General features: G+C 38.7%; 1 long non-coding RNA gene across 2 annotated transcripts in view; it reads right to left on the bottom strand.

Annotated features, from left to right (window-relative positions):
- Nucleotides 1-902: 902 nt before the first annotated feature.
- LOC140343420 (uncharacterized) overlaps nucleotides 903-20194 on the bottom strand; it is a 30842-nt gene continuing 11550 nt past the window's right edge. Inside the window, exons 1-4 of one of the 2 annotated variants that reach the window (XR_011923326.1) lie at nucleotides 13619-13697; nucleotides 11131-11275; nucleotides 1798-1958; nucleotides 903-1041 (exon numbers count right to left, since the gene is read on the bottom strand). This is a non-coding gene — a long non-coding RNA (uncharacterized lncRNA). Of the gene's footprint in view, nucleotides 1042-1797; nucleotides 1959-11130; nucleotides 11276-13618; nucleotides 13698-20194 lie in introns of those variants that run through there. The other variant, XR_011923325.1, reaches the window with a different exon arrangement.

Here is a 20194-nt window from a genome sequence, read left to right as displayed (position 1 = left end):
TATTTGAGTTACTATTGCCTTTATAGCAACCCATACCAGTCTGGCCATTTTCATTCAAACTCTGGCGTCAATGGGACATTTTTGCTCAGAGAACTGCCTCTCACTGGATATTTCCTTTTTTCAGACCATTTTCTGTAAAACCCTTGAAATAGTTGTGCATGACAATACCAGCAGATCATCACTTTCTGAAATACTCAGAGCAGCCTGCCTGGCACCAACAACCATACCACATTCAATGTCACTTTAATCACTGTTCTACCCTTTTCTTAAGCTTGATGTGAACTGAACTTGGAAGCTCGTACTTCACCTACCTAGTTGTAGAGGTGTGCAAATTGCAAGGCTGACTGAACAGAATATAATTCATTTGACAGGTAAAGCAACTTATATGTTTTTATTTTAGCTGTGCATTTAGCTGTTTGCCTGGAGGTCATCCTTAATGATGTTCATGAAAGAAGAAAGCTAGTCTAATTGAATAGCAGGTTATTATTTTGAAGAAGGAAGTTAAGGAAATCACTAATTACCAGTATTTAACACTTTTGTCTCCTCTTTTACCACATTATGTTAACCAACAGTGTGGAGTACTTGGAATTGACCATTTATTCTTTCGGGTAAATTCAGCTCAGCTATGACAGAGAGGAAAGGGAATAGCACAGTTGAAGCCCAAATCCAGTTTTAAAGAAATACTGCCCAGACAATTTATAACAAGCAGCGTGCGCTCTAATATTGGTCTAATTTCATCGTCTGAAAGGGGAGGTCCCCTACCAATCTTTATCTACAATTAATGACAGCCAAAATGAGAATCCCACATGACTAGACACCCCTCAAAAACGATGTGCACATATAAAAAAATCTCTGAGGTACTAATAAAATGGACAAAATTACATTAAGAAATGTTTTTGTTATTGAATAAAATGTTTTTGCTATAATGACATTTCATTTTTAATGGCATTTCATTGGGGTTATGTTATGTATCCATTTTCAATGAAAATAGTGGTTAGCAGAGTAAAATTCCTGCAGTGCATCTGTAGGTTCTGGGTTAACCTAATTAAAGAAGAGAAAAAAAATCTAGTATTGATCAGCAGCTATGATAAAAGCCTGTGCTATAATGTGCGGCAATACATGGTTAATTGATTTGCAGAAAGAAATACAGCAGAGCTATTAATCAGGTGCTGGTTTACCCCTTTCCCTCTGTTAAGGATAGATTTACCCCACTTATTAGCCTATTGTGAAGAACTAGAATGTGTAAATGTGTGTGTGTGTAGCATTACAGTTTACTTACTTGAACCATGGATTCAATTAAATAACCTACATTGTAGTAAAATATCTGATATTACTGTTGTACATGTATTTAATAATATTAAATATTATATTAATAAATAATAATAATAATAATAATAATTGAGATATATATATATATATATATATATATATATATATATATTGCATTGCATTGGAAATCCCTTACTATAATGCCAACCCCTTGACCTTCACTGCTACAGCACAGCATGGTCAAGGGCACAGTCCAGGCTGCTGATTGGACACTGTTTAGGTCATCCCTGTGATGTCTCCTTTCACCATGCTCCTTGTCAGACTGTGGCAGAATCGGATTTTCTTCTAGGGGGATCACAGAATGCAGTGAGCATGAAAAAATAAAGCAATTGCAGTACCTGGATTTAAGAATACATTTTTAAAGTGTATGTATAACCTAAATCTATGTTTAGTATTTTTGACATAGTTTCTCAGTGTATGCAGTTTTCTGTAAATAATATTTTATGAATCATTTGCAAACTTTCCTACCTGGAACAGCACACCTGTTACACACCAATAATGTCAAATCTCTGCTTTGCAATTAGTAGAGTTCTCAGGTTGCCATGAAACTTCTTTAGTTGACTGCTGGGCTCCCTATTTAGTAGTATGCTATGGCTGCTGTCTGCCTCTTTAAAATGTGGTGATCATGGCTAGAAAAAAAGGTAAACAGTTATTCCATTTAAGTGACTGGCTCTTCTCATTACTGTTTGTATATCATTATTCATTGATCACTACTGTATAAAAAAAAATCACACGTTTAAAATGTGGCAATCAGAAATAAAGGCAAACAAAGATCTGGTAATCTGATTGTCACAGGTAGAGCTCCATTTATGCATAATACTACAGTACATATAAATCACATAAATTCTGACAGTGTTTTATTTAGAAACCTACCATTAGGCCATGTGATTGTTTTGTCTAAGATAGATAGATAGATAAGAAAGTTCTGTAACTCCTCTTAATAACACCTGTATAATATTCTTTCTCAGGTTTCACCCATTCAGTTACAGATAGAAAATACAGACTTTAGGAAAATGAGAAGATGGGGTTTCCACTGCCATGGCTGTCCAGGGTTGTTCTGTATATGTACTCAGTGCCCTGGGGCTGTGAATTGTGATAATGGACAACCGAACAATATTTGCTGATCTTGAGTTGTAATGAAGCAAAATTCTCCATGGCCTAGCCTGAAGCATGCACAAGGTCTGATTTAGTACCCAAAGACTGGTGAAGACAGTCTATCATGGGAGAACCTAAGTCATCCACCGAACTTGGAATAGATTTCTTCAAATTAATTTACTATTAGTTGGAAAATGTTTTTTTATCCTACACCAGATCCATTCTATGTTTTCTGGAACACTCAGGTTCTCTCATGATAGTCTTTTCAGTCTTGGAAAGGTGTAATAAATCAGGCCCAATGTTTCACATGATTGTCGTATTCTTCAGGGACATAATAAGTGTCTGGCCTTGAGACTCCTTTATTATATAAAAAGAGAAAGTCACTTTAATCACTGTTCTACCCCTTTCTGATGCTTGATGTGAGCTGAACTTGGAAGCTCGTACTTCACCTACCTAGCTGTGGAGGTGTGTAAATTGCAAGGCTGACTGAACAGAATACAATCCATTTGACAGGTAAAACAATGTATTTATTTTTATTTTAGTTGTGCATTTAGTTGTTAGCCTGGAGGTCATCCTTAATGATGTTCATGAAAGAAGAAAGCTAGTCTAATTGAATAGCAGGATATTATTTTGAAGCAAGGAGTTGCGGAACTCGCTAATTACCAGCATTTAACACTTTTGTCTCCTCTTTTACCACATTATGTTAACCAACAGTGTGGAGTACTGGGAATTGAGCATTTATTCTTTCAGGTAAGAGCAGCATCAGCTTTGACAGAGAGGAAAGGGAATAGCCCAAATCCAGTTTTAAAGAAATACTGCCGAGAAACTTTATAACAAGCAGCATGCGCTCGAATATTCATCTAATTTCATCGTCTGAAAGGCAAGGTCCCCTACCAGTCTTTATCTACAATTATTGATGCCCAAAAAAAAGACCCCACATGACATGACAAGACACCCCTCAAAACCTATGTGCACAAATAAAAGAATTTCTGGGGTACTATTAAAAGGGACAAAATGCCTTAAGAAATGTATTTGTTGTTGAATAAAAGGTTTTTGCTGTAATGATATTTCATTTTTTTTTTTTTATAATAAATTTTAATTGAATTTTTCATAATAAACAAAAACTGACAAAAACAGAGAATAGAAAAATGCAAAACCAGCAGTATACAAAATATTAATGAAAACATAAAAATACAAAGACAAATAATATAAACAAGGACTAGCACAAAAAAGAAAAGAAAAAAAAGATACACAATAAAAACTAAAAAAAATGTACTCGAAGCTTACAGTGTATTTGGGAAAAAGACAATCGTATATCATAATTTAAAGAGCCTACGGTCTATATCAGGAGTGGAGTGATGATCTAACCATGGTGTCCACACCTTGTGGTATTTATGCATAGAATCGTTAGCCACAGCAGACATTTTCTCTAGAACCATTGTATCTGACACTCTAGACATTACTGCCTGAAAACTGAGAGAGGGTTTCCGCCAAGCTGCCGCTATCACCTGGCGTGTGGCCAATAAGACAAAGGAAATCAGTTTGCGCTTACTGTTTGAAAAAGCAGGGTCCAGTTTATGAAGCAAAGCAGTCCAAGGGTCCCTCCTAATATTCACATGCAGAATTGATCGTATATAGTTAAAAACCCGTATCCAGAGTTTTTTGACCACCGGGCAATCCCACCAAATATGGCGGAAAGTACCAAGGACATTACATCCTCTGAAACAATGTGGGTTACTCCCAGCAAATTTGGCAATTCTAACTGGTGTTAAATACCACCGAAACAGCACTTTATACGCATTTTCCTGCATTATTATATAAGAAGAGCAACTAGCAATAGCCCTCCATATCTCCTGCCATCCTTCCACTTCCAATTCAGCACCCAGGTCTGTTTCCCATCTGATTACATAGGGAAGATGATGGGTGTCCATATTTATCAATAGATCGTAGATCAGAGACACTAGGCCAGCAGAGCCAGATCCACAGTAACAACGAGATTCAAAACTCGTAAGCTTGAGCGGAGAATCTGCCACATTTTTAAGGAGATCAGATAAATAATGTCTTATTTGCATATATCTAAATATCTCCCTTGAGGGCATTGCCCAGTGCTCCTGCAAATATGCAAAGGACTTGATCCCAGAAAATGAGAACAAGTCATAGATGTATCGAACAGGCCTCGAAGCCCACCAGCGAAAAGCTGTTGGATTCTCTTTTGCTGGTTGAAAAGAAGGGCAGTTAACAACTCCCGTTAAAGGTGTATGTACAGACATCAAACCAGCCGGACCCTTAACCCTGTCCCAGATCCCCAATGCATAGGACAATGTAGGATCTGCCACAAGGGGCCGCTTTGAGGGGGACAACCAAAGAAGATTATATATTTGTACCGCAGGTAGCTCTTCTGCATATATCTGAGCCCAGATCGGAAGGTCCTGCAAACGGTGGAGTGCCACTAAAGAGGCTAATTGGGCCACCTGCATATATTTACAAATATTAGGAACAGAAAGTCCCCCTTTCAGTCTAGGGCGATACAGCACTCTATCCGGCACCCGTGGTCTCCCAGGGTACCAGATAAACCACAACACCTTCCTCTGCTCAGCCCTAAGTACATGCATGGGAACCGGGACAGGCAAGGTCCGGAACAGATACAATAATTTCGGGAGATATGTCATTTTAATTGCATGTATCTTGCCTATCCAGGACAGCGGGAGACTTTGCCATTTGGAACACAAAGTGGATAGCTCGCGGAATAATGGTGGGTAATTAGCTAAATATAGTGATGACAAACGAGGAGTAATCTTAATACCCAGATAAGGGATAACTCCCAACCATTTATAGGCAAAATGAGGTTGCAGTGCTTCAACTACTGATGTTGACAAGGAAACATTTAGTGCTTTAGATTTTTCACTATTCACTACTAAGCCTGAGATCTCCAAAAATTGGGTAAGTAGATTATGCAAATTCGGTAAAGTTGTAGTTGGATTCGTTAATGTCAACAATATATCATCTGCAAAAAGCATGATTTTATGCACCCTGTTAAATACTTCAATACCCGCTATGTCCTGATTTACACGAATAGCAGCTGCTAGTGGTTCAAGGGCTAATATAAACAATATGGGAGAGAGGGGGCAACCTTGCCTGGTGCCCCGCAATATCAGGAACGGGGCTGAGACATAACCCATATATTTCACTGTAGCTGAGGGAGAAGCATATAGCGCCTCTATCCAGTGTAAGAATTGGGTGCCAAAGCCTCATCTCTTGAGGACATAAAACAGGTACTGCCATGATATAGAATCAAAAGCCTTCCTCACATCCAGCGAGAGCATCATACATTCTATTGATTTGGACTGCGCCAGATATAAAAGCTGAAGGGCTCTACGAACATTGTCACCAGCTTGACGTTGAGGGACAAACCCTACTTGATCCCCGTGTTTTAAACTATCTAAAAATTTATTCAGCCTCATGGCCAAAATCTTAGCCATAATTTTCACATCCATATTTAAAAGTGAGATAGGTCGGTAATTGGCCCAAGATGTATGATCAGTCGACGGTTTTGGTATCGTGGCTATAGATGCTTTCAAAGATTCTGTGGGAAAAGTTCGCCCCAGCTTCAAGTCATTAAACATAACTTGCAGTTGGGGCGTCAAAACCTCCAACATCTTCTTGTAAAACAATGGGGAAAACCCGTCAGGACTAGGACGTTTACCTGTTTTTAGGGACTTAATGGCTGTAATAATTTCAAAATCCGAGATATCTCCCTGTAATCCATCCAGATCAGTACTGTTGACTTTGGGTAATATAACATTTGCCAAAAAAAGATCGCCTTTACATGAGTCCAACACAGGGGGCTTCGAGTAAAGATCTGACAGTCTAGCTTGAAACTCCTGGACAATGTCCAAAGGATTGCTAGTGGAATGTTTCGTGGCTGTACGAAGTGAAATCGGAGTATACTGAGGTGTTGGTACTCGCAACCGCCTAGCTAGCAATGTACCTGGTTTATTGCCACAGTGATAAAACTTATGTCTCGTGCGTTGTAATTGGCTTACTGCTTGATTAGATAAACAGAGATTTAATTCAGTGCGAGCTTTGCGTAAGGCGATTAAAGTACCTATCGCAGGATTCAGTTTATGCAGTTGGGCTTGCCTCGAGTAGGTGGACTCCAACTGAATCTGGGCTTGGGTACGTTCCTGTTTTTTGGCCGCAGCTAGTTGGATAAGATGGCCGTGATTAACAGCCTTAAAAGCTTCCCACAATATTGTGGGAGAAGATACTGAACCAGTATTTAAGGCAAAAAGTTCTTTGGTGAGGGCTGTTAATTTCTGCACCATCTCTGGACATGATAGCAAGGAGTCATTAATGGACCACTGTCTGGTACAAGGCTGAGTCACTAATGACGAAAAAATAATCACCACAGGGTCATGATCCGACCATGGCACAGACGGTATACTGGCTTTTAGTATAACGGGTAACAAGGCTCTGGGAACCCATATATGGTCGATTCTCGAATAGGAATCATGTGAAGCAGAATAAAATGTATAATCACGGGATAGAGGGTGAAGTTCACGCCAGATATCAAGCAGACCCAAATTTTGAAAACAGTCCTGTATGGATTTACTCTCAGGTAGAGAGGTAGCGGAAGACTTAGTACATTTATCTAACTTGCTGTTAAATACAATATTGAAGTCACCACAGCAGATCAAAGTCCCCTTCATACACGACCGAGTCTCCTCAAGCATCCTTCGAAAAAAGGAAACCGGAGGAGAGTTCAGAGCATAATATACCAAGAAAGTAACCTCTCTGTTCTGTAGATAACCACACAAAATCAGGTAGCGGCCCTCAGGGTCAGCTACGTGGTGTATATACTTAAATGGCATATGTTGCTGAAAAGCTATTAGCGCTCCTCTATGTTTTGTGGCAGCTGAAGCATAATAAACCGGTGGATAACGAGTGTGTATAAACTTAGGGGTTGAAGTTACTGAAAAATGTAATAGACATCTTGCATACAAGCTACATCTATGCCAGAGGAATGGCAATGATAAACCACCTAGCCGTTAAGCCCGACCTTCGTACGGGCAAAAAAAAAGGCTAGGATGGTTAACCCCGCATTTTTGTCGCATCCATACTTACCTGGTCCCGCTGTGCTCATCCAGTGTCGTTTTCGTATTCCAGCGTCCTCCTCCATCCATCGACGTCCGTCGGTCTCCCTCTCCAGCGTCGGGTGCCAGCGGGACCGGTAAGATGCCGGCCGGCATCTTTTGTTCCGCCGCCCGGCATCTTTTGTTCCGCCGCCCGGATACAAACTTGCGTACCCAATCCAATACAAAATAATATAAAATTAATACAAAGTACATAACTGGTAAATTAAAACGCTCATTTTATATTGGATTGAATACAAACTCCCGTATCCAATCCAATACAAAAAAAAAAAAAATAAAATAAAATAAAAGTAAATAACTTGGAAATTCAAAATTTTTTTTTAAATGATTGTGTGTTTCAAACATTTTTTATATTCATAATATCTACTAGAACCCTTGTTCGGACATATTTCTGTAAGGGACAGGTCTAAATTAAAAAAAAAAAATTCATGAAAAACAGTGGATCACTTTTGGTACAGAAATCTAGACCTCAGTGTAACGCTCAGGTGGTTAAATACTGTTTTCCTCTTAGCCGGTGAATTAAGACCCTTAACATTAACCGACATTATTCGTAAAGTCATCGTGGAAACAGTTGTAGAGGAAAGCTATTGTTAATAGACCTGATGCAATATGAAAGGCACAAAATTCGGCATTCGAGTACAACCAAACATATTAGACATAACAAAAGACAAAAAAAGCAACAACACAAAAATGACAAAAAACTCATCACAAAAAACAATCTGAGAATGCCCATAGATGGGAAAAAAAATAGGATCACAAGAGCCAAAAAAGCTCGAGGAATCCCTAGTTTCAAACTGTACAGTTTCAAACAGGATCACCCGTTCCCGCAGTCCACTTATAGGGATCCGGAGTAATCCAGAGGGGAGACATGTATCAAACAAACGGACTATAAAAATAAGAAAAGTGTCAGCGGAAATTGGGCCACAAAAGAAAGGAACATGAGCCAAGAAAAAAAAATCCTGAAAAATCCAGTATGTGTGTTCCTAGACATCTCGTGCTATCAGCGATAAATCATCCCGGGGACTTGGTGGAAAAAACTTGGGAAACCAGATGGGTTAGAGCTTGAGAGCATTGCTCGAGACCTCGCTGGGGTGTACCGGAGGGACCTGGTGATGCTGGGTCCAACATACCCGTTTTCTGGAGGCTTGGAGGCGAGGTAGATGTAGATGATTGTATAAGGCCAAGTTGCATAAGACAGGCTTGCGCTTCCTCCGGGGTAGTAAAATGGTATTGGCCGCTGTGTAACTGAAACAGCAGTCTGAATGGGTATCCCCAACGATATCTAATGCCATTAGCAGTGAGGGTGTGGAGGAATGGGTGAAGAGCTCGCCGCTTTGCCAGTGTGGAGGAGGCTAAGTCTGCAAATAGACTATATTCAGAACCTTGAAACTGTAGGCGAGTGCTATTCCGTGCTTTCAGCAGGAGAGCATCCTTAGCACGGAAAAAATGAAACTTCACCACAATATCTCTAGGCGGGCCGTTCTGCTTCTTAGGGCCTGGGGAACGATGGACCCTATCTAACTCCAAAAGTTCAAGTGGAAGCTCTGGTGCCAGATCTTGAAACAGAGCAGTAACATAGCCATGTAAATCTAGAACAGTTTCAGGGATACCTCTGATCCGTAGGTTGCTGCGTCGGGACTGATTTTCATAATCCTCCAGTTGATCCTTTAAGAGAAAAATCTCTCTTTGTGCTGCATCCAGGTCATGATCTAGGCTTTCCAATACTGTTGTGGCGTCGTCCATTCTGATTTCCAGGCCGCACGTTGACCAATCTCGCGAATGTCCTGGCGTAACTCTAAAGTAATAGCTGGTATAGCTTGGGATAGTTCCTCACAGATCATAACTCTCATTTTTTGTAAGAAAGCTGAATCTTCACCAAGATTTGTATCCTTCAAGAGACTAGGCGTTGCGTCCATACTGTCCTCTGATTGATGCGTTGGAGAGGAAGGCGAGGACGCGGGAGGTGAAGACGCCGACGCCATCTTGGATTTGGAGGCCGCGTCGCGGGATGAGTTCTGCTGCACCGCGGGACGCTTTGACTTGGAAGTCATCTCAATCGCTTCCCGGGGATATCCTCTGATGCAGGGAGCGTAAGAATTGCCGCGGAGTCCGTATGACACGCTTCGTTTCTTGCTAGTAGCCCGAGGTCGAGTGGAGCCTGACTAGGAAACAACCATCCAGTAGGCTACGCGCATGCGCCCCTCATGATATTTCATTTTTAATGACATTTCATTGTAGTAATGTTAAATGTCCATCCAGAGTAAAATTCCTTCAGTGCATCTGTAGCTTCTGGGTTAACCACATTAAAAATTAGAAAAAGCCTAGTATTGATCAGCAGCTATGATAAAAGCCTGTGCTAACTTTTATTCCTAGTAGTGCTTGTGGAGGATTTAAATACTCTTAGGGAGCATACGTGTTGTTTTTGTTTTCAGTGTTCTTACCCTGTTTTTATTATTTTCCTTGTCGATAATAAACTCCACTTTTGTGTGGCTCCTTGTGTTGCATTACTCACCACCATGACTTTCTACTTCAACTCTCATCTTCTACCTAACTGCATTCAATTAAGATTTCCACTTCTTTGGTATGTAGAAATTCTTCCCTGGGTATTTTTTAAAGCTTTATTTTAGCTTATAAAGATTTTAGATTCACTAATACCATTCACAGACCCGTCCCATGGTACCCCTTCCCTCATTTCACTGTTCTCTTCCACGCCCACTACTTTTTTACTCCAAATTTTATCTGCCTTGAATATAAGTTTTCTCCTGTGCTCTCTTTAGTGTCACTGCTCTCCTCCTCCATCCTATATACTATTTTAATCCAGATGTATACAAGGCTGTTGCAGAAATAAGAAACTTTATTCATGCCAGAGTCCTGTTAGCACTAAGGTTTATTTATTTTGCCTTTTTGTATATGAATTTTCCTATGTGCCTAAGGATGTGTTGAATATTGGGGTATTCTAAAGAGCAGCCACCATGTTTGGTGGGGAATTCTAAATCATTTAGCAGATGTATGCAACATTTGTCCATTTGGCATCATTTATTTAGGGACTGAGCACTGCTCCTTTACCCAGAATGGCCCAGAATGTTATAATAAAATAGTAGATTTTGCAGGAAAGGTGTGAATTTTCTTTTTCAGATTCTGTGTAAAAAATGTAATTCTGTTTATAATTGATCTGGTAATTCTGGTAAATTGTTCATTTGGGGTTCTGAGAATATTTTGTGGCTTGTTGTTGAATCCATGGCCACTTTTGTAAATCGGTGGGACTTGAGGACATATTTGGGAAACAATAGCTTGGGTTACAAGAAATATTTTCCTATGTTTTGTATAGTTATTATTGTAGAATGTCGTATAATATGAATCAGCTATCCAATCATCTAATGTGTGTGTGTTTTTTTATTAATAATTGGTTGACTTTTTCATTGGTTTGGAAAGTCATAAAAAAAAGGCTTAGGCATCAGGATATGTACGCATTATTTTTTAATTACAAGCTGGACGTTTGTATTTAAAGACAATGTATTAAAACAGAACTTTTGCTAAAAAAAATGACACTTACCTTTGTAGGTGTAAAAAGCATTTGATCCCTCCACAAAACGAATCCAGTATATCCCACGTATTGGGACTAGACATAGACTGGTCAACAGGTGCTGCCATCTTCTTCTGACTTTGTTTGGGTTCTTATTCTTGAATGACGGGCATTCCTGAAAATGTAAAAAAAATATTGAGCCAATTACACTGCACATGCAGAGTGTAACTTTTTTTTTTTTATATTCCGAGAACAGCCATGTGCAGGAGAAGCAGCCTGTAGCCTCCTGGGATATGTGACATATTTCTCCTAGTAGGCTGTAGCATTTTCCATTAAAGAGGAACTAAACTCAGAAGTCCCTCATAACAACAAAAATACACTTACCTTCAATCCCGCAGGGCAGTTTGATCCATCCGGAGGTCTCTTCCATTGGGTCCCGCGTTGTCCAGGCATCCGTCTTCGGGCTGGTGCTCTGGGCAATTCCATCTTCTCCTCTTCTTCCGGGTTCTTGTTCCAAGCCACCCAACCCATGCACGAGATCGGGTGATGTAGATGGAAAAAAACTTGCCGATCTCACTGCGCATGCATTAGATCGGCAATGTTCTTTCCATTTGAGAAAAGGGCTCCTTCTGCGCATGCCTGAGATGCTCAGAAGATGCACAGAAGGAGCACCAAAAAGCCTCCCAGGATACATGGCGTAGGTATCCCAGGAGGCTGTGCCCTCCCATTCAATTAGGGGGCGGTGTAGCACCTTTTTTTTTCAAAGGGTGTTGCCCTAAAAAAACAAAACAGAATTTTTCCTCTGCATAAAAGGGTTGTCTACCCTTTTATGTAAAGTGAAATTTCTGAGTTTAGGTACACTTTAAGCCATCAGTAAAGATGGAAAGGAAGGGGTCCTTTAAAAAAAAACAGGGTTAGCCACCTTTCATATAATGTGAAATGTGGTAAAAGGTTTGCTTTGTAGTGACAAAGCTGCTTTTAGTCCAAAAAAGTTATCTTTTTTTGTTTAATTGAAATGTCAGAGAGTTCATTGTGTTTGTAAAGTTCTGAACATTCAGCTTTGATCAACATTTGGCATGAAATAAGGAAAGTACAAGACATCTTTTAATGCTACCTGTCCTTTGATTTGAGACTATGGTATATATTAAAAAGAGCAGTGAATCTGACATTCACTGAAACATTTCGTGGTGGAAATTTTTCACAGTCTAATTTTCCAAAATTCTCCAACAGGGGAATGTTTTAGTGAATGTCAGACTCATTGATTTATATGTAGACCCCTATATGTTTTGGTGTGTTTTTAATGAATTTTGGTGTCTGCATTGTTTTTTTTTTCTGCTTATGAAAAATGGGCAACAGTGACCTGATAATGAGGGGGTTAAATTCATTTTTGTAAAATAAAACTTATATATAAATAAATAGTAACTTGTATATAAATAGTAAATCAGGTAATAAAATGTCTTTTTAAAAAAATCAGATAATCTAGTCTATTACTGTTTCCCTTTTATGTAATAGAACAATCTATAACTTAGGCTATGTACACACGTGCAAAAATTATCGTTGGAAACGAACAACTAACAACCGATTGTCCAATATTTGTTAACAAAAAAAGTGTGCAATGACGCTGATGAATGAGGAATGTTGCTGGAAATGAAAGTTCAGCTCGGTGGATCTAATTGGGCGATGATTGTTCTCTATCTAGGGTGTGTATGGTCGTTCAAACGATTGTATCTAGTGTGTGTACATTATTGGTGGAATATGTTTGAACTATCGTGTCGTCTCAGCATGTACAGAATTGTGCACAATAAGATCGTTCAAAATAATCGTAAATAATCGCTGATCAGCCGTTAATTGTTAGTTTTCTAACAGTTATTGCATGTGTGTATGTAGCCTAAGCATCTGCCTGCAGATGCATTGGGCCTGATTTATTAAAGCTCTCCAAGGCTGGAGAGGATACACTTTTATCAGTGAAGCTGGGTGATCCAGCAAACCTGAAATGGATCTGGCCCCAGGTTGAAAACATTTGCTGACAAATAACAAATAGCTTTTAAGAAATCCATTCCAGGTTTACTGGATCCCTCAGCTTCACTGATGAAAGGGTATCCTCCCCAGCCTTGGAGAGCTTGAATAAACCAAACCCATTGAATTCAGCCTCTGCTCAGCCCAAAATGTCAGATTAGAGCCAAGAAACGTAGCACTTAAAAGAACAGAACATTATTGAATAAATATGGAGATACTTTTTGTTCTATCAAAACATTTATATGGTTGTCTTGTGAAAAGCAATACAATGTTTGCATACGTATGTTAAAATTAAAGATATTGACCATTTATTTGAACTAGATTTTCATACATAGCTCGGTCTTAATGAGTGGTTTTTTGTAGTTTGTATTTTCTAATGCTATTAATGTAACCTATATGCAAACCTTATTGGGGGTACATAGTATAAATCTATGTATATTCATAACATTTATACGATTAACCTTTTTAAATCTATAAAACGGAGGAAACGTGTAGGACATACATGTATGCAGGATTTCCCTGGTTCATGCATGCATATATGTTTGCTGTGTGCTGGTGGCTTTTGCACCGTTTGAGGCCTAGTTGAAATTCAGAGCATTGTTCCCAGGAGGCGGTTGCTAAGCAACAAGGTCCCCTCATCACATCCCAGCCAGATGCAATAAGCTGACATGGATGGGATGGGGGGAGGGAATGCTGAAAAAGGCCAGGGGGTGTCCAACAGGACAAGGAAATCCCAGTGTTTAATATGCTCTAGCAAGTTAATATTGCCCTTCCCATAATAAAACCCCCATCCATATTCCCAATTCCTAGAAAAACGTGTCATTAACCCATTTAAAGATTGGAATCCCTTAAAGAGATATAACTCCTTCATTGCCAGCTTTTATTGAATGTAGCTAAAAAAAATGCCTTCACTGGGTTGTGATTTTATTCATTTGTATTTAGAAATTTCCATTTCTTGTAGCAAAGAGAGGGATTCCTAAGGTGGATCCCTTCTCTCTTTGCACGTATATCTTCCTTGGAATACATTCATTGGCACAATATCTGCATTGTGTGGTTTATACCATTGATTACGTAGGTTTTAAAGAACTACCTCTTTATAAACCAATTTAGATTGATTTCTTCCATTTTGCTAGTCTTTTCAATATGAAATCACTGCACTCAGATGCTTATTTCCAGGGATGTGCAATATCACATGAGGAGAGCCTATTAGATGTTAGATTCACCATTTTGCCCAAAGACATTAGATAACCAACAACCATGCTCACAGCATAAAAATAAATAAAATAAAACAACAATGAGCAATTTATGCACGAATGCTGAACTAATCCATATAAATATACATTTACACAATTCCTGGTAATGATCATCACAAACCATCTACATGTCACCTATCTCCGTGTTCTTGTGTTATTTGTTGGCAGCCCCATATAACACATTGTAGACCATTACGTTTGATGATTCCTGTTCCCTTGACATTGACTGCTGGATTTATTGCCTTTTGCAGCAGAATTATAGAATCCTGCAAACTGGTTGCCAGTGTCCTGCTTTCGAGTGACCACATTGCTATTCTCCATCCTCTAGTGTATGCTTTAAAGTGTATCTGCACAGCATATGGAAACGAATGACCATGCATTGCCGTGTGCCTAATTAAAATGCTGCATGTGTAAATCCTTTTTTTTATGTTTTATTGCATCACAGTGCTGCTGATCTGCTGCAGCTTCTTTACAAATCACATGCTCTATAGCAGCAGTTTTTTTTACCTTTTTAACATAGGGAAACCCTTAAAACGCTATAATTACTGTATCCACATCTCACAGTACATTAGCACTATGGTCAATGGGAAGAATACAACCTTTACAGATAGCCAAAAAGATCATTGGAGTCAGAGTAACTGAATAACTGGGAAGAAATCCGAATTGCTCATTGCTCAAAGAACCCCTAGCAACATCTGGAGGAACCTTGTTTGAGAAACATTGCTCTATAGCAATGGCTGCATGGCATTTTTAGGATGGGTTTCCTGATGGGTGACAACCGTTGACTGGGCTTGTACAGTGTATGTACCACTTGTGGTCTCCATCTGAAGCCCCTGTGGCTGGGTGAAAATGCAGAAGCACACTTGAAAGGCAGATTCTGAGAGTTATTACCCTATTACTGAAGATGCCTTATGAAGGAACTTGGAGGCAGGATCACAAAGTATTATTTTATTAAAAATTGAAAGTATTTTTTATCACATGCTGTGAAACTGCTAGAAGATTTGATACTTTTGGAGGATGTGGGTAGTATATGCCCTTTGGAATTTGGTGAATTATCTTCCCCGAACACCAGAATGGGCAATTTCAATGGAACTGAAACTCTAGGGAAAGTGAATTACCAAGGGATGTAGCAGACTCCTGACAGTAATTTCGTTAGTGGCAAATAAAACTAATATACATAATTGGATTACACCAAACTCCTCTTCACTTTCATTATTTCTGGAAAAACTCTGCTTTGTATTCTAGACTGAAGGCTCCTTAATCAAGGAGACCAGAGGTAATGTTTTTTTTGAGGTTTGGGCAAAATATATGAACGAGTATGGTTTCCACTTTTGAACAGACCACATGGTATTCCTACCGTCTTTTAGATCAGTGATCACCAACTTTTCGGACCTACAGATGACTAAATGCACAGACTCCAGACTGCTCAAGTGTGAGCAGTGTGTCACTCAAACAGGAAGCAACTGGCCCCAGAGTGACGTCATGAAGCCAAAACATGCCCTCTCTCCCATCGCAGGTCTGACTATTTCTAGACACCGCCCTGAGCCTACAATCTATATGGGAGACATAATCCGCGGCTCTGGCCGGTGCACCCCCCAGCAGGGTCCATCTACTGATCCCGCTGGGGGTGCACTGGCCAGAGCCATGGATCACCAAATATTTCTCAAGGACCACCACTGTTTTAGATAATGATCCTCCAGTCCCGTGCTAGTAATTATTCAAACCCTATCAGTCTGATTTCAATGCTAATTTAGACGATTTCCGAGTCTGCTAAATATCATTACCTTACTGTCCTTCGTACTGATGATGTTGCTGTTTAACATGTACTGTTTAAGTTATTTGCATTGTTGTTTGCATGGTTATTGCTTTGCATGGTTGTCGTATAATGATTCCACTGTAAATGTTTTGTGTTTTACTCCCATTTTATGACGTTTCGATCTCAGGTTTGGTTATTGTACAACAAATCTGTATGATATTATGTTATGGTAATTGGTGTATCATTACTCCTTGAAAATCAATAAAAATATTTTATAAAAAAGTTCCAAGTATATTTTAACAAAAGCTGTATGTCTATCTAGGTTGTCATCAGCACAATATTTCCACCAGAACCTCACTGCTTCAGCCCCCACAAAACCTAAAGATGGTATCATGCCACCACTGGATTACTGCAATCAACTGGGCAGCACATTTTGTTATGACCTTATGTAAGGGGCAGGGGAACAACCTATAGAAGGGTAATTTTACCCCTGACATCTACAAGAAACATGAAAAATGCTGATTTACTTACGTTTACCCAGAACTGGAATATCAGTCATAAACAGAGTTGTCTCCTAAGAATCCTAAATTGAATTTTATGGAGTCCACTAAATCAGATTCCAGAAAAATTCTGGAAAAAGTCTGCCTCCTAAATCCTGGGCTGTGCTTCTTGTACCCTCTCTGGTTATAGGATAATTAGATTCAATTCAGCTGTTTATTTCTGTGAATCTACTCATCATATTTATTTTATAGATATGTAATATCTATATAATATATATATAATTATATAATTTTTATAATTTTTTTTATCACCGTTAGTTTGCACTGGCTAATGACAGGTTTACTTTAATCCTTAATTGCTCTGACTGATGAAATATGAATATAATTGGTATGAGTTACTGAACATTACAGAACATCTCTGCTCCATGCATTACCCGAATATACAATGCTAAACATGCAAGCAGACAATGGGAAAAAAACTCCAATATATTAAAAGTGCAAAATATGTATCTCTGTGCAGTTACAATATCATGCTCCATTATATCAACAGCACTGTCTTCTCTTTCCTTGTGTTTTGTGCCCAGGGTCGGGCCAAGGGGAAAGATGCAACAAGACCTGAGAGAAATACAAATGCTGTCATTGCTGACCTCCTTTTGTAAAATGCTCGCCGCCTGATGTCTTTAACTTAAAAGTTTGCTTTCACAGACCCACGACAAGAATGCAGATGAGAATGTCAGATCTCTTGACTTGCATCTTTTCAAGTAAGGGATTCAAAAAATAATAAATCCCTTGGATTAGTATGACAACCAGTTGACTGGCATTTTCAAAAGAGCAATTGGTAATGGCAGTTTACATATTTATTGCAGAATGGGGTAACTTTGTGATAAACTGGTAGGTTAGCCAATGAGAAATCAACAGTTTTGGAAATCTGCAAAAATCATCTGGAGGTCTTTCAGGTTCTGGTGTGAAAAATTTTGAGTGGGTAATTCCTATACAATCTGAAATATAAAATAATGTATTTTCCCCACTATGTATGTTAATTTATTTTTTTTGCTGCTCTGCAGATAGAGAGCAGGACATAAGTGCCCCTTTCATTGGTTGGCCTCTTAAATGTCTGACATCATTTTAAAAAGCAGGTTGTATTACAGCTCCTGCTTGTGCATAACAAAAAAATAACAGTACACCAAAGATTACATTATATAGGGTTCTATTATTTTATATTGTTGTACACATTCAAGAGCTGGGAGATAGTAGGTATTATCAAGTCAGATAACTGAAAAGGCAACAACTCTGTGCTCACATGGAGTCCCACCAATTACAATTCTGTCTCGGACAAAGTCAGAAATATATTTATTATATGATACATTAACTCATTCTAGGTTGTTACCTACATATATTAAATCCAGAAGGTCAACATGACAGCCAGACAGGGTAGGTATTAGGGTAGAGCAAAGTCGGCAAATGTCTGGGGTCCCAAACCAAAATGTTAGGGTGCAGGGAGCTGCAATTCTGTGTATTTGGTGTCCTACTTGATATTTCCCCATGGCCTGATTTTGAAAACAAAATCATCCCTGCAGCCTGATCAGTGAGAAGTCACTAATGGCCATAGTTCACAAAGGAATGTTTTGAAGAAGGTCCAAATATTTAGAGTACTGGTGTAAGCCCAATCATGACTGGTTCTCTTTAGGGACAGAAAGGGTCCCCAATTCATGCAACTTTAATGATCTAAGAGAGCTAACTAAGGAGATATTCAAACATCCAAATACTGGGGTAGAAAAAAGCAGGGAGTTTCAGTGGTAACAATCATAAATAAAATCATCAAACATGCTTTATTAATACAAAATGACATAAAAAAGGATTTTTACAACAACTTGGTCATACAAGTACATGCAGTACACACGGGTTGTTTTAGAGAAAGGTCCACAACTAGCCAACACATCGTGATACTTGTTTGAACCCAACACGTTTCACAGAAAGACTGCTTCCTCGGGGGTAATAAATATTGCAGACTGTTTTTTTATGCCTTTGTTGTAGCACACATACACATTGAAAATGTTAAACGGAGGATGGAGACCTTCAAAGTCAGAGGATTATTGTAAAAAAACACCATTAGGTGCCCTCCCAGACTATGGATTAGGGTTTATGGTGTTTAAACTTCAAACTTTCTGCACTGACCAATGGACCAGGTCTTCACCATTGGCTTACACTTTAAAAAATTTTAGGTACAAAATACAATGAATTGAATTACGGTAAGCCCTTTTTTTTATTACTGATCCAGCAGATATAAAGACAATCTTACTGGTGTTCCTTGAGCAATAAGCAATTTGTACCGCTCAGGTCTTTTTTTACCTGGGACCAGTAATCTTTTTGGCTATGTGTAAGGGTGACATTCTTCCCACTGGCCACCAAACTAATATACTGTGAGCTGTGCACATAGTATATATAGTCAGGGTTCCCTGACAACCTAAAATTTTTTTCAAGGGGTTCCCACATGTTGGAAAGGCTGAGAGAAAGAGTGGTATAGACAACTACTGTTCCATACAACATCATTCAGCTGCATGTAGTTGTTAAAGATTACACAATCTGATTATAACACGGGTGGCTGGCTTCATTGCTACTTTTTTTTAACCAAATTTATGATCAGATTATCTATTGAGAAGGATAAGGCAACAATTCTTCCTCTTCCTTTTTCTCTTCCTTTCTCTTGTTATTTATAATTTATTAATATTGCAGCCTCAGCCTCTTTGAGGTTTGCAAAAAGTTAGTCATACACTATGGGCTCTATTTAAGGGTCAATTAGTTTTTACTAAAAAAATAAAAAAAAGTTTATTCATAATATACAGTCTGAATACAGCAAGGTGAAAACATTACAATAACAAAAGTTAAATTATGTAACGTGACAAAATATAAATATAACTGAACAGCATTAGTACATCTTAAACAGTAGTCATTCCACATAAAAAAAGAGGGCATACCATGTCAAAAGGTCATACATGTCATAAAAGAAAAAGAAAGAGGGGGGGGGGGGGGGGACATTAACAACTGCCAAAAACACTATGGGCTCTATTTATAAAACAGGGAATCAGACTTTAATAAAGTTTTAATAAAAACTTTAATAAAGCTTTCCAAGACTGGAGAGGATACACTTTCATCAGTGAAGCTGGGTGATCCAGCAAACCTGGAATGAATCTGGTCCCAGATTGAAAACATAACTAACAAATAGCAAATGTATTTTAAGAAATCCATTCCAGGTTAGCTGGATCACCCAGCTTCACTGATGAAAGTGTACTCTCTCTGGCCTTGGAGAGCTTTAATAAATCAGGCCAATTCCCTCAAGCATTCTCGATTGGAATCAATTACTGCCATTGAAACACATGGCCCTGGAAGATTCCCAAGAGGGAATGTTAAAGGAATGTCTGATTCCCTGATTTATAAATAGAGCCCTATGTTATATTGGATTACAAAAAAGATGTATTGTTTAAGAATCAATCAATAAAGTACATTTTTGATCCATGTCAAAAATTGATTTGGCAAGGCTTTTTTTTTGGAGATTGGTTAACAATCATAAA

The sequence above is a fragment of the Pyxicephalus adspersus genome, chromosome Z (genome assembly GCF_032062135.1).
Source record: "Pyxicephalus adspersus chromosome Z, UCB_Pads_2.0, whole genome shotgun sequence".
NCBI lineage: Eukaryota > Metazoa > Chordata > Amphibia > Anura > Pyxicephalidae > Pyxicephalus > Pyxicephalus adspersus.
This window is presented reverse-complemented; position numbering and strand designations above follow the sequence as displayed.